We start from the raw sequence: 14,560 nt of genomic DNA, 5'->3' as shown, positions 1-14,560 counted from the left end.
TAACATGTGATATTAGAATCACTGGCAGGATTTTGAAAAAAATAAAAGAATCCTTTATACTGAAATAAGGTCAGGAAAGTAAAAGATTCAAATATTTTCAAAATGAATGTACTAGAAATATACACCAATGATTTGATTTTTTGTGAAACTGACAGAGAGAGGGCCTATCTAGGCAAGAAGGCAAACCAAAATCCATATTAGAAAATAATCAATTTGACAACACACAAATTTTAAATTTTTGTAGAGAAAAACACCAAAAAATATGTCAAATATAAATAACAAATTGGGGGGCACCTGGGTGGCTCAATCGGTTAAGCATCTTCCTTTAGCTGAGGTCATGATCCCAGGGTCCTGGGGTGGAGCCGGCATCAGGCTTCCTGCTCAGTGGGGAGTCTGCTTCTCCTTCTCCCTCTGTCCCTCCCCCCTTGTGCTCACACACTCTCTCTCTCTCTCTCTCTGTCTCAAATAAATAAATAAAATCTTAAAAAAAAAAACAACAACAAACTGGGAAAAAATATTTGTAACATTTATATCAGGAAATGAGATAATATTTTTTAACATTTAAAGAACTCCTAAAAATCAGTTTGGACAAAAACAAACACTCAATAAAAAATAAATGAAGACATGAGACATCAATTCCAAGAAAAATAAATACAAAGAGATGCATTGCAGCTTTGTTCAAGTCTTAGGGATACATGTTCATCAATGATGAAAATAAAAAATGAGATGAACATATAAAATAAAATCGAGAGACGTATCAACCAATCACAATGTGTGGACATTACTTGAGTCATGATTCAAATGAAAAAATTTTTTTTAGGAATGATGTTTATGAAACAATTGGAAATTTGAATATTGACTGAATATTTGATGATATCAAGAAATCAGTGTCAACCTTTTTTGGCTTGATAATGTTTGTTTTAAAAAGTTATTTTCCTTTAGAGAGTCACATTGAAATATTTATGAATGAAACTATATGATGTTGGAGATTTCCTTCAAAATAAATATGGAGGGAAGAGATAGGAAAGAGCATCAGTGGAAAGCTGGTGGAGTTGGGTGTTGAGTACGTGTTGGTTCATAGAATTATTCTGTTCACTTTATCTCACACTCAAAATTCTCATAATAAAATGGAGGATTTTTTTTTATTTTGTAAATAAATAAGACCCAATGAAGAGACCACATAGTTTGGTTTTTGGAGAACTGGCTTCAGAGTCATCTGCCTAAATTCAAATTTCAGCTCAAGCAATTACTTGAGTAGGTTCTTTCTCGGTTTTCCGATATGTAAATTGGAAGTAATAATAATACCCACCTCTAATAAATAAATAAATACATAGAAGTGCAAAACAAAACAATAATATCCACTTCATCAGATTGTCGTGAAGATCACTTTGAGACAACACCCCAAAATTAGCAAACCGAATTCCATTGGCTTTGATTTCAGAAAATCATGCCATAGATATAAATTGTCCTGTTAAATGCAGCATTGCCTCTAAATTTTTCTCACGCCATCCCCAACAGTACAAGTAAGTAGATTATCAGCATCCTAGGACAAGAGGTGATTTCAGAAAATTCTGCAGAGCCTCTGATATGCTTGCTACATGGGATCATGTTCCTGACAGACCATTATTCAGTTTCTCAGAGATGCTCACATGGCAGAAGCCAACAGTCTCCACCAACTTGCCAACCATGTGAGTGAGCCACTTTGGAAGTGGATGGTCAATGCCCAGAGAGGCCTTCACATGGCTACGGCCCCGGTCAACAAATGACTCAATCTCCGAAAAACCCTCAGCCAGAACTACCTAGCCAAGACATTCCTGAATTCCTGACCGACAAAAATAATAAAGGCTGTGAGATATAATAGATGTTACTTAGAGCTATTAAGGCTGGGAGTAAATTGTTACACAGTAACGGATAACTAATAGACATAAAAATATGAGAACATTAAAATTCACTGGTAAATATAAATTCAGCTGTAAAATGCTACTCTGGTTTGCATAATTCTCAGAAAAATGTTCTTGAATGAACTTCAGAGAAGTTCCTCTACAAAATCAGTGCTGGTCATGGTTAATCCATGAATCAATTAATACAAAAGATTTTAAAGACCGGCTCAAAAAAAAAAAAAAAGAGTTTGCTTTCTTGGGGTATATTATCCACTTGTTTGAAAAAAAAGTATATTCTTGAAAAATAAATATTTGATTAAAAACTATCTAATGTAAAGCATAAGATGTAATGTAGATTGTCAGCAACAAACTGTTCCTCATGGCATGTGTAATTTTGGTTTGCGGTCAATTTTTTTTCTCAAGTGATCTTAGTATTTTTGTTGGAACCATCTGGCAATACTATTTCCAAACATGCATTGGAAGTTCCAGTATGGAACTTTGCATGGAGCTATGCAAATAAGGTCAGGGATAGTTAGAGCTATAAACTATAATTGACGAAGATTTTGGTTGAACAGAAGGTCCTCCCTCTATTTGCCAAGCACTGTGCTAGATGCTTGAAACAGAAAACTCAGTCAAGTGTGGATTTAAAAAAGCTCAAAGAGTCTGAGAACTCTTTCAAGCGTTGAAGGCATTGATACAGGAGAAAATCAATTCAAAAAGAAAACAAAGGCTGGTCAAGGGTTGTAAGACTTCTACTTGAAGAGATAGTGGAGGTTTAGTTAACACCATCACTATGTCTGTCCATTTTAGATTTTCTCTAATATAATTGTCATCTCAAATGTTGAGTTGTTGGGGAAGGTCATCAAAAAGACATGACCAAGGGCAGCACTCAGAAGTCTCCCCCATTCCTGTGGGTTCCACTTGCCTTTCCCACTCCCGGAGTCTGCTCCAAACACACAGCCTTGAGATAACGATGTGATGTTGAAAATGTCTGCACAGTATATATGACCAAACCCAATGGAGGCCACTTTTTAAATTTTTAAGATTCGGTGGGCAGGCCCGGAGATCCATTTGTCTTGCTGCCATCCAGTACAGGCCTTGTATATAAGTCCCCTTTGGAAGAGTATTACAACGGTCACCTGCCAACCTGGAGTGGCCCGTCACTTTCTTTGCTCTCTCCTTGCCCTCCCTGCACAGGGCAGATTATTCTGGAAGCTCCAGAGGGGCGTGAGAACTGACAGAGTAAACTCAACCCTCAATTAACTCTCATTCTGTGGGGTGGGTTCTATTATTCTCGGTATTTTTGGTAACCATAAATCCTACTTGGAAAAGATTTACACAGAAATATCTATGTCACACTACAGTTACATTTTTAAACCTTTAGGTTAAAAACATATTAAAGAACTGTTTAGTAGATGTGTACATCCTAATAATTCCCCGTCTAAGGAGACATTTTTAAAAAACTTATGTGAGCAAGAATTAATGTAGAGAATGTTCTTTGTGGTGTTGTTTATAATAGGCAATATTGAGTAGCTTTAGTGGGAGAAGTGAAGTATGGCTCCTTCATTGCTTTTCATTTTGGGGTTTGCCTCATTGTTCTTGCTTGTGTATTTTTCAAATTATCTTTAGATTTGATTTATCTAGCTCTAGGGGAAATGTTCATTAGTATTTTGTTGGTCTCGACTTAAATTTATATGTTAACTTATGACAATTGACATTTTCTATGAGATTAAGCCATTCTATCCAGGAACCAAAAAAAAAAAATGTCTTTCCACTTGTTTTTCTGTTTTTTTTTTTTTCTTTCAAATAGTTCACAGAGACATGCCTCTCTCCCTCTCAGATTATTGACATTGGTGAGGTGGAGCCTAAACTAATCGAGGGGAAAGAGTGGCCACATGACCCAGATTCTATGCATCAGAGTGATTATTGGGTTCAGGAATAGATATATGACCTGACCTGGACCAATGAAACCACTTGAGAATTCTTTCTGGATCTATTAGGAATGAGAGACACTCTGCTGTCATTACTATGTAGAGTATAGGCCTTCAGTTGTTTGGGAAGAACCTACGAACCAAGCCAACACCAAGAAAAAGACCACTTGGGAATGGAGCGTCAGATGCCTGACCACAATCCGCACACCACCACCCCGCCTTGCCTGACCGAGCGCGCTGGAGTCAATACATTCATTTTCCTTAAGGTAATTCAAGTTGAATTTTCATTACTTGCAACTGAGACATGATCAATATAATACGTTTTTTTGTTTTTTGTTTTTTGTTTTTTTGGAATTCCACGTAGAGCATGACTTTTTTGTTATCAGGCCATTTCTCTCTACCTTGGTCACTCATATCTCACTTCATCTGAATCAAAGAATTGAGACAGGGAAAGGCCGTAGTGGGAGATTTCTAAACCCCTGTCTCCTCAGAGAGAGCTCAGGTCAGCAGCCACACACACATCACTCTCTCCGTAGACTGTCTTGTCTCCATAGCGGGATCTCTACTTAAGGGCATGTAATTAAACTTGTAAATATGTAATGAAACACGTAAATATTCAGTCCAGGAAGGATGAGTCTCTCTGGATCTAGTCCTTTCCAGCCACCAGACAGTCTCATGTGCATGAGACTCCTGGGAACAGCGAGTCCGATCTGTCCTTTATTTCTGAACACAAAGATCGGCCTCCCAGTTCCTGGTTGGCAAAGTAGAGATATGCTGCGCTACTGATTAACACTGTATGTAAAGGACAGAAGGTCTGAACCCGGAGCAGTTTGAATCTGTGCAGCCAAAGCTACAGAGATACCCCTAAGATCCTGTCCTCATTTCCCATATTCTGCTGCTTACGTCTTGCACCACAAAACACAAAGAGCCGGGCAATACGAGGACCCCAGCAAATATGCAGACAGCATTTCCCAGCATCTCCCAGCAGGGGCCTCAGCCTCGCAGCGTGGGGCTCAGCCTCGGGATGTGAAAAGCCCGTCACAGACTGACTTGCCAGCTGATGCTGCAGCCCTCTTACATTCTGGATAAGCAATTTCTATACTGTTCCCTTCTCACATGAATTTCACAAATGGTTCATGTGAATTTGGCACAAACCTTCCAAAATTTCTGAAGAAATGACATTTCTATCCCTGGAAATGTAAAGTAAATTTGTGAATGTATTTGGGAATGTTGCTTTAAATATTATGTTACATATTCCAGTTACATTGTATCTATTGGCAATTAGAACCTTATTTCTCTTTATCTGCCCTATATTACATGACACAGACTCTCTAAGAATGTGTCAGAACCTTTAGAAAACTGTTAGTCCTTACTTGCTCCTATCCCTTCCTCCCACCTTAAATTAAGGATTTATTATGTGCTCATTTTCTTGAACTCTGTACTCAAATTTATTCTGTATTCCCTTTTTTATCCTTCATTTTCCTTCCTTTTACACTCTCTGCCTCTTGACCTGCACTAGGTGCTTTGCTGGGCTCTGGATAACGTTCTGTGCATATGCATGTATGTATTTTGGTGATAGACTTGAATTAATCTGTTATAGGTGCATCTGCTTGACCCTAAGCTTTGTTTGCTGGAGGATTTAGAATGTATTCATATGTCTCAATGGACAGTGGAGCAACCAAACCCAGAGTCCATTTGCAGCAGGAAAAAAAAAAGGGGGGGGGGAATGATAATTGAGAAAGAACTCATTCTAAGAGAAGAGAGAGTCAAGATGTACATTTTAGTCACAGGGGTGAGGGTGGTAAGTCCTAGACAGAGGGCTGGAATAAAGTAAGGAAGCCAGGTGCTGTCACCATCTTGCTGAGTAGGAGACCCCAGCCCCCTGTGTCCCCCCAAAATAACCAACCATTGCATGGCCATCCATAAACAAATGTAGCTCTAGAAAAGCTTAGGAATTCGCTTTAGAAAGTTCGGCAGCACAGTTGAGCAAAAATTTTCAGAGAATAACAAGGCTAAAAAGGAAGGAACAGTGACTTCATTTTCCCTGCATCACCTCAGCCTCCAGGCTGACGTTACACAGCACCGAAAGGAACTTCCCAGCTCAAGAGGCCCCTTGCCAGGAAAAGGAGAACAGGGTGAGCCATCAATTTCTCCAGCCTCTCATTGTGTATCACGAAGAACCTACTTCAGTCTCATCCAGAGGCCAACAAAACAGAGACACCTGGAGATGGCTAGGAACAAGGAAGAAGGGCGGGTGTCAGGAGGAGCAGCCATGCAGTGGGAGCAACGGCAGTTCCCAGGGACGCCAGCAGCTTTCAATGCTGAAAAAACCAAGGGTCAGCACAAATGCCGTCGGCCCCTTACAGATCCCACCACCGGTGTTCACACGCACAGATTTTCCCATTTGCAAATACCGACTCCCTCTCTATTTCCTCCTCAACCCTTCCCTCCCTGTACCTCCACCAGAACTTGGACTTTTACTGGTGGCCAGCCCTAGCCTCTGCTGTGGTGTCAGGCTAAGACGCTGGCCAAGACCCCAGCACCTGACTCCCACCCTATGTGTATTCAGGGATAGCCCTCTACTGTGCACCTGCAAGACCCACACTCGTCTCTGCTTCCACTGCCATGACATGCCCATGGGGAGACCCTGAAGCCAAGGAGTACATGCTGACAGCCAGGGCCTCCAAGCTGACTGTGTCCAGATCCAGCCCAGGACTCTATCACCGGCCTGAACTGCTGGTTCACCTGCAGCTAGCCCTTCCAGGTGTGCACCTGCACGCCCCTGCCCCAATTCCTGTTACTGACCTTTACTGCCATATGCACACCATGGGGAGACCCTGCAGTCACAGGGGTGCAAACCAGCAGCCAGGGCCCCCACAACTGCTAATATGGCCACAGTTGGCCCTGGCCCCCACCCACGATATATGTGTCTGCATTCAGCCCCTCCCATTATACAAGCACCTACAGCCAGCCCCCATACCATGCATATGCACACCACCAGCACTAACCACAACTGCTGCCTTGCTTGGTACCTAGAAGTGCTGCTGAGGATACCCAAAGCTCTTGTAACCACTGAAGCATCCCCATAGTGTTCACTAAGGACCATACGGTTGTCAATGTCATGGACCCCAGGAGCTTAAACCACCAAGACATCATGCTCTATCCCCAGGTCTGAGGATAAGCCACATATTTGGTGCCCTAGATCCCAGGCAGCACTCAACAATATGTGCCCAAAGGTCTTTCCATACTAAAGGCAGTCCATAAAATCTGAAAGAGGTTACTTCTTCCTCAAATGTGCAGATACCTACACAAGTTTAAGGAATCATGAATAGTTAGGTAAATATGACACCACCAAAGAACACAGTAAACTTCTAGTAACTGATCCCAAGGAAATGGAGATATATGAATTACCTGACAAGGAATTCAAAGTAATTGATGAAAAGATGCTCAGAGAGCTCCAGGAGAACAGAAATAAATAATTTAATGATATCAGGGAAAACAATACAAGTTCAAAATGAAAAGTTTAACAATTATCTTTTTAAAAGATTGTATTTATTTATTTGAGGGAGAGAGAGAGAGAGAGAGAGAGACCCAGAGAGAGAACTTGTGAGTTGGTGGGGGCAGGGACGAAGGAAGAACTAGATTTCCCACTTAGCAGGGAGCCTAACATGGGGCTCAATCCCAGGACCCTGGGAACATGACCTGAGCTGAAGCCAAACACTTAACTGACTGAGCCACCCAGGTGCCCTCAAAAGTTTAACAATTAGATAGAAAATAGAAAAGAACCAAATAGAAATTTTAGAGCTGAAGAATACAATGACTAAACTGAGGAATTCAATATAGAGTTTCCATCACTAACTAGATGAAGCAAAAGAAAAGAATCAGTGAATTCAAGGACAGATCATTTGAAAATACCCAGTCAGAGTGGCAAAAAGGAAAAATCATGAAAAGTAATGAGAAAAGCCTATAGGACCAATGGGACACAATAAAAGAAACAACCTATGGATTAGTGGAGTTCCAGAAGAAGAAGGGTGGAGGGGCACCTGAGTGGCTCAGTTGATTAAGCATCTGCCTTCAGCTCAGGTCATGATCTCAGGGTCCTGGGATCAAGTCCCACATCAAGCTTCATGCTCAGTGGAGAGTCTGCTTCTCCCACTCCCTCTGTGCTCTCTCACTCTCTCTCTCAAATAAGTAAAATTAGAAAAAAAAAAAAAAGGAAAAAATTGCAGAGAAAGGAGCAGAAAGCTATTTAAAGCAATAATGGTTGATAACTTCCCAAAACCAGGGAGAGATTTAGACATTCAAGTTCATGAACCTCATAGGTTCTCCCAAAATTTAAACCAAAAATGATTTTCTCCAAGATACATTATAATAGGGACACCTGAGTGGCTCAGTGGTTGAGTGTGTGTCTTCATCTCAGGGTATGATGCAAGATCCAGGGAGTCCTACAACAGGCTCTCTGTGTGGAGCCTGCTTCTCCCTCTGCCTGTGTCTCTGCCTCTCTCTGTGTGTCTCTCATGAATAGATAAATAAAATCTTTTTTTAAAAAAAATGATACATTATAATAAAACTGTCTAAAATCGAAGACAAAGAGAGGACCCTGAAAGCAGCAAAAGAAGCTTGTCACTTACCAGAAAACTCCCAGAGGCTATGAGATTTCTCAGCAGAAACCTTACAGGCCAAGAGAAATTTGGACAATATATTCAAAGTGCTGGAAAAAAGAAATCCCATCCAAGAATACTTCCCTCAGCAATATATCTTTTAGAATGAGAGATAAAGATTCCCAAACAAAAGCTGAGAGAGTTCATCACCACTAGACCCACTTTACAAGATTTGCTAAAGACCCACTTCTTTACAAGAAATGCTAAAAGTACTTTAAGCTGTAATAGAAGGATGTTAATTAGTGCTGTGAAAACCTATGAAGAAATAAAACACACTGGTAAAGGTAAGTATATAGTTAAATTCAGAATTCTCTAATACTGTAATATGGTGGTATATTAGTCACTGAACTCTAATATAAAGTTAAAAGGACAGAAGTATTAAAAATAGCTGTAGCTATAACAACTTGCCAATGAATACACAATGTAAAAACATGTAAATTGTGACATAAAAACATAAATGGTAGGGAGGAGTTAAATAATAGAATTTGGGTATGCAGTTGAAGGTAAGTTGCTATCAGCTTAAAAAGGCTGTTATACCTATAAGATGTTTCATGTAAGCCTCAGGGTAATCACAAAGCAAAAACCTATAGTAGATGCAAACAAGATAAAGATAAGGGAATCAAAATATACCACTATGGAAAATCACCAGTTTACATAAGAAGACAGCAATAAAGGAGCAAAGGAATTAAAACCAGCCAGAAAACAACTAACAAAATGGCAACAGTAAGCCCTAATCTATCAATAATTACTTTAAGTATAAATGGATTATATTTTCCAGTCAAAAGGCATAGAGTGGATGAATGTATGAAAAACAAGACTAATCAAATGCTGCCTACAAGAGACTTACTCAACTTTAAGGATACACAAAAGCTCAAAGTAAAGGCATAGAAAAGATATTTTATGTACCTGGAAACCAAAAGAGAGCAAGATTAGATACATTTATATCACATAAAACAGACTTTCAATTAAAAATTTTAACAAGAGAAAAACAGTCATTATATAATGATAGAGTTGTTAATTTATGCTAATTTGGAATTTATCAAAAATGTGTGGTAATAAATTGTATAAATATATGTGCAACCAACATTGGATCACCTAAATATATTAAGCAAATACTAAAAGATCTTAAGGGAGTAATAGAAAATAATACAATAATAGTAGAGACTTCAATATCTCACTTTCAACAATGGATATGTTATCTAGACAGAAAATCAATAAAAAAAACATTAGACCTGAGCTATACTTTAAACCAAATGGGCCTAACAGACATATACAGAGCATTTCATCACAGCAGCAGAATATACATTCTTCTCAAATGCATACTGAACATTCTCCTGCATAGATCAAACGTTAGGTCACAAAACAAGTTTTCACAAATTTAAAAAGACTGAAATCATACCAAATACATTTTCTGACCATAATGGTATGAAACTAGAAATCAATAACAAGAAGAAAACTGAAAATTTCACAAACATGTGGAAATTAAACAACATGTTCTGAACAACCAATGATTCAAAAAAGTAATCAAAAGGGAAATAAAAATATATCATAAACAAAAATGGAAACACAACACACCAAAATTTATGGGATATAGCAAATGTAGCTCTAGGTGGGAAGTTTATAGCAGTAAGTGCTTATCTTTTAAAATAAGAAAGAAAGAAATATCTGAAATAAATTCCCTAACTTTACATCTCAAGGAGCTAGAAAATGAAGAACAGGCTAAGCCCAAACTTAACAGAAGGAAGGAGACAACAAAGATCAGAGAGAAAAATAAATGAAATAGAGAATAAAAACAATAGAAAAAAATCAACAAAACTAAGAGTTGGCTTTTTGTAAAGATAAATAAAATTGACAAACCTTTAGCTAGAATAACCAAGAAAAAAGGAGAGAACACTCAAAGTTATAAATGAAAGAAGTGACATTAAAACTGATAGCATAGAAATTCAAATGATTGAGAGTACTATGAATAATTATATACCAAAAATCAGACAAACTAGAAGAAATAGATAAATTCCTAGAAACATACAACTAAGACTGAATCATGAAGAAATAGAAAATCTGAATAGTCCAGTGATGAGTAGGACACTGAAATTAAAAATCTTCCAACAAAGAAAAGCCCAGAACCAGATGGCTTCACAGGTGATTTCTATCAAACAGTTTAAAAACGAACTAATACCAATTCTTCTTAAAATTCTTCTGAAAAATTAAGGTAAGGAAACACTTTCAAAATCACTTTATAAAGCTAGCATTTCTGATACCAGAACCAGGGAAGGATACTACAAGAAAAATATGTCAATCTTCTTGTTGAAAATAGATGCCAAAATTCTCAACAGAATACTAGCAAACCAAATTCAATAGCATATTAAAAGGCTCATACAACATAATCAAGTGGGATTCATCCCTGGGATGCAAGGGTGTTTCAAATTAATAAATGTTATGTATCACAGTAATAGAATGAAACATAAAAATCATGATCTTCTTAATAGATACAAAAAAGTATTTGACAAAATTCAACCTTTCATGATAAAAACTCCCAACAAAGTGCTTATAAAAAGAACATACTTCAACATATAAAAGCCATATATGACAAGCCTACAGCTGACATCATACTCAATGGAGAAAGTTTGAAAGTTTATCCTCTAAAATCAGGAGTAAGACAAATACTCCTGCATCACCACTCCTATTCAACAGAGTACTGGAAATCCTAGCCAGAGCAATTAGGAAAGAAAAAAAATAAAAGGATCCAAACTGAAAGGAAAAAGTAAATTGTCCCTGTCTGCTGATGATATACCCTTGTATATAGAAAATCCTAAAGACTCCACCTAAAACCTGTTAGAACTAATAAATTCAATAGTTTCAGGATATAAAATCAGCATACAAAAATCAATTGTGTTTCAGTACACTAGGAATAAACAATCTGAAGGAGAAATAAAGAAAACAATCCCATTCACAATGGCATCAAAAAGAATAAAACACTTAGAAATAAATTTAACCAAGGAAGTAAAAGATCCATACATCAAAAACTATAAGACATTGGGGAAAGAAATTGAAAAAAAAAAAAAAAAAACACTAAAGAACTAGAAATCTATCCCTATTGATGGATTGGAAGAGTCAATTTTTTAAAGATGTCTATACTATCCAAAGCAATCTACAAATTCAATGCAATCCTATCAGAATTCCAGTTTTTGTTTTAAAGAAATGGAAAAAAATAATCCTAAAATTTATATGGCCTCAAAAGACCCAAGTAGCCAAAGAAATCTTGAGAAAGGAAAACAAATTTAAGTGCATCATACTTCCTGATTTCAAACTATATTACAAAGCTAGGGTAATCAAAAAAATAGGATACTGGCATAAAAAGAGACACATGGGACAATGACAGAATAGAGAGCCCAGAAATAAGCCCATTTACATGCAGTCAACTAATATTTGAAAAGGGAACCAAGAATACACAGTGGAGAAAGGACTGTCTTTTCAATAAATGGTATTAGGAAAACTAGATATTCATATGTAAAACAATGAAATTAGACGCCTATCGTAATAACTCTCACAAAAATGAACTAGAAATGGGGTAAGTATTTAACTGTAAAACCTGAAACCATAAAACTCCTAGAAGAAAACATAGGGAAAAAACTCCAAGACATTGATCTTGGTGGATATTTTTTGCACACGACACCAAAACCACAAGCTACGAAAGCACCAACAATTACATCAAACCAAAAAGCTCTGCACAGCAAAGGAAACAATCAACATAATGAAAAGGCAACCTACCAAATGAGAGAAAATTCTTACATACTATATATCTAATAAGAGATTAATATCCAAAACATATATGGAACTCCTGCAACTCAATAGCAAAAAAAAATAAAAAATAAAATAATTCAATTTAGAAATAGGCAAGGAATGAATAGACATTTTTCAAAAAAAATTCAAATGCCAAGAGATACATGAAAAGATGCTCAACATCGCTAATCATCAGAGAAATGTAATCAAAACAACAGTGAGATATCACCTCACTCCGGTTAGCATTTAGGATAGTCACTATGGAAAATAGTATGAAAGCCCCTCAGAAAATTAAAAGTAGATCTGCCACATGATCCAGCAATCCCATTTCTGGATATATAGCCAAAGGAAATGAAATCACTATCTCAAAGAGTTAACTTCATTCACACATCCATTACAGCATTATTTGCAATAGCTAAGACATGGAAAGAACCAAAATGTCCATCGATGGAAGAATGATAAAGAAAATGTGATATACACACAATAGAATTCATTCATAAAAGAAGGAAATCCTGCCATTTGCAATAATATGGATGAATCTTAAGAAAATTATGCTAAGTAAAATATGTCAGACAATGACAAATACTCTATAAGCTCATTTATATGTGTAACCTTAAAAAGCTAAAGTAGAGAGTAGAACAATAGTTCCCAGGTGGGAATTAACGGGTGGGGGCGAGCAAAATGAAGAGACAGCGGTCAAAGGTTGCAAACTTTCAGTTAGAAGAGGAATTCATTCTAGAGCCCTCATGTACAGCATGGTGACCACAGTTAACAATATATTCCAATTATATAATATAATTATATTATAAATTATATAATTTCAATTATATAATATAATTGAAAATGTCTACAAGGGTAGATTTTAAATGTTCCCACAATAACAACAACAGCAAAATGGTAGCCGGAGGAGATGAAAGATGTGTTAGCTAACATTACTGGGGCAAAAATTCCACAATATGTATGTCTACCAAATCACCACATTTGACACCTTAAACTCATATAATGTTACATGTCAGTTAGATCTCAGTAAAGCTGGGTGGCAGAAAGAATGAGAGGTGCTGAAGCAGGCAGAAATTTAGAAGAGTCAAGTGGTTGGCCCTGAAGCCAACCTTCAGTACATGGTCTACATCCCTCGCAGCCTTAGCTGCCCTCAGCCCAGATTTAGGAACAGACTCTTAGTTGCCTCATCACCCCATCTGGCAGTCTCTAGGACGCAGTACTAGGTACTAAGGCAGTGGGGCCAACAACAGGGAAAGCACTGGGGCAGTGAAGCCATCAACTGGCCAAACTGACCATCACTGGTGGTTATTCGGGCACCGGTGTCTCACGCTTTAGTAGCGACAGGAAATGTCATCACACCCGGGTCTGAAGGGAACTGGCTCCCAGGCTGTGATGGGCTAAGCTGTGCCTGCGTTACTGATCACCACTGAGCCAGCATCGAACACAGTAGCTGACGCGTAGTGGGTGTACACTGAATATTCAAGGTATGAATGAGTGAGAAGTGGATGAATGAATGAATGCATGCATGCGAGCATGGATGAATGAATGAATGAATGAATGAACCAGAGAACATCGCTGGATATATGTTTTCATCTATAGGAATAAACTCCAAAGGTGGTCTTTAAAAATGCATGGAGGGAATGTTTGTGAACACTTAGAATTCTAATCAAGGTAACAGAAGAGTCTGAAGGAGCCAGAATTGGCATTTGATTAGAAGTCGGATCCTAATCACGTATATTGGACTCGGGTTTGAAAGAAAAACCACATGAATAGAGAAGATGATCAGTCGCATAAGCAGGCGAAGAAGGGCGATCCCAGAGGAAGAAAGTGTTTACGAGTAACTACGCGAGTGTTGTCTACAGAAAAAGAAATGCTGACCGAGCCCTAACTACCATTTTGAATTTCTTGGCAACATTATCCCCAGAGTCCCTCGGCCTGGCCCAGCTGGGGGCCACTTCTTGAATCAAATCGCTCCTAATATTTGGATTCCTGACTCACCAATCTTCGCCAACCCAGGCCTTTTTATCTCTAAATGCGCTCTAAAATTTGACAAATTTGTCCATAGAGACACGCCTTGGGGAGCCTGGTTAATGCTGGGCCGCCTGAAGAGATGGAGCCTCTCAGCGTGCGGCAAAACAAGATTTCTGAGCCCCGGGGCTGAAGGCAGTGGCACTCCCAGGGTGACTGGTCCAAGGGGCCAGCCCTTCTGTCCTCTCTGCCTTGCCCTGTGCCTTTGCCAACACAACCCGTCTGCCAGAGAGCCAGGAGAGGAGAGGACACCACTCGTCAACTCTAATCAACACAAGAA

Source organism: Canis lupus, chromosome 37, assembly GCF_011100685.1.
Source record: "Canis lupus familiaris isolate Mischka breed German Shepherd chromosome 37, alternate assembly UU_Cfam_GSD_1.0, whole genome shotgun sequence".
Taxonomy (NCBI): domain Eukaryota; kingdom Metazoa; phylum Chordata; class Mammalia; order Carnivora; family Canidae; genus Canis; species Canis lupus.
Note: the sequence above shows the minus strand (reverse complement) of the source record.